The sequence below is a fragment of the Phyllobates terribilis genome, unplaced genomic scaffold, assembly GCF_046119375.1.
Source record: "Phyllobates terribilis strain yellow unplaced genomic scaffold, ASM4611937v1 Scaffold_6__1_contigs__length_29720123, whole genome shotgun sequence".
Taxonomy (NCBI): Eukaryota; Metazoa; Chordata; class Amphibia; order Anura; family Dendrobatidae; genus Phyllobates; species Phyllobates terribilis.
This window is the reverse complement of record NW_027362766.1, coordinates 9,805,559-9,807,434: the sequence shown is the minus strand read 5'-3', so window position 1 is coordinate 9,807,434 and position 1,876 is coordinate 9,805,559.

The window sequence follows — 1,876 nt, the reverse complement described above, 5'->3', positions numbered from 1 at the left end:
GTGTACATATGTGTGCATTTATGTGTGTAGTGCACATATGTGTGCATTTATGTGTGTAGTGTACATATGTGTGCATTTATGTGTGTTGTGTACATATGTGTGCATTTATGTGTGTAGTGTACATATGTGTGCATTTATGTGTGTAGGTGTACATATGTGTGCATTTATGTGTGTAGTGTACATATGTGTGCATTTATGTGTGTAGTGTACATATGTGTGCATTTATGTGTGGTGTACATATGTGTGCATTTATGTGTGTAGGTGTACATATGTGTGCATTTATGTGTGTAGTGTACATATGTGTGCATTTATGTGTGTAGTGTACATATGTGTGCATTTATTTGTGTAGTGTAGATATGTGTGCATTTATGTGTGTAGTGTACATATGTGTGCATTTATGTGTGTTGTGTACATATGTGTGCATTTATGTGTGTAATGCACATATGTGTGCATTTATGTGTGTAGTGTACATATCTGTGCATTTATGTGTGTAGTGTACATATGTGTGCATTTATGTGTGTAGTGTACATATGTGTGCATTTATGTGTGTGGTGTACATATGTGTGCATTTATTTGTGTAGTGTATATATGTGTGCATTTATGTGTGTGGTGTACATATGTGAGCATTTATGTGTGTGGTGTACATATGTGTGCATTTATGTGTGTAGTGTGCATATGTGTGCATTTATGTGTGTAGTGTACATATGTGAGCATTTATGTGTGTAGGTGTACATATGTGTGCATTTATGTGTGTAGTGTACATATGTGTGCATTTATGTGTGTAGTGTACATATGTGTGCATTTATGTGTGTTGTGTACATATGTGAGCATTTATGTGTGTAGTGTACATATGTGTGCATTTATGTGTGTGGTGTACATATGTGTGCATTTATGTGTGTAGTGTACATATGTGTGCATTTATGTGTGTTGTGTACATATGTGAGCATTTATGTGTGTAGTGTACATATGTGAGCATTTATGTGTGTAGTGTACATATGTGTGCATTTATGTGTGTGGTGTACATATGTGTGCATTTATGTGTGTAGTGTACATATGTGTGCATTTATGTGTGTAGTGTACATATGTGTGCATTTATTTGTGTAGTGTACACATGTGTGCATTTATGTGTGTAGTGTACATATGTGTGCATTTATGTGTGTGGTGTACATATGTGTGCATTTATGTGTGTAGTGTACATATGTGTGCATTTATGTGTGTAGTGTACATATGTGTGCATTTTTGTGTGTAGTGTACATATCTGTGCATTTATGTGTGTAGTGTACATATGTGTGCATTTATGTGTGTAGTGTACATATGTGTGCATTTATGTGTGTAGTGTACATATGTGTGCGTTTATGTGTGTAGTGCACATATGTGTGCGTTTATGTGTGTAGTGTACATATGTGTGCATTTATGTGTGTAGTGCACATATGTGTGCATTTATGTGTGTAGTGTACATATGTGTGCATTTATGTGTGTAGTGCACATATGTGTGCATTTATGTGTGTAGTGTACATATGTGTGCATTTATGTGTGTAGTGCACATATGTGTGCATTTATGTGTGTAGTGTACATATGTGTGCATTTATGTGTGTAGTGCACATATGTGTGCATTTATGTGTGTAGTGCGCATATGTGTGCATTTATGTGTGTGGTGTACATATGTGTGCATTTATGTGTGTAGTGTACATATGTGTGCATTTATGTGTGTAGTGCACATATGTGTGCATTTATGTGTGTAGTGTACATATGTGTGCATTTATGTGTGTGGTGCACATATGTGTGCATTTATGTGTGTAGTGTACATATGTGTGCATTTATGTGTGTAGTGCACATGTGTGCATTTATGTGTGTAGTGTACATATGTGTGCATTTA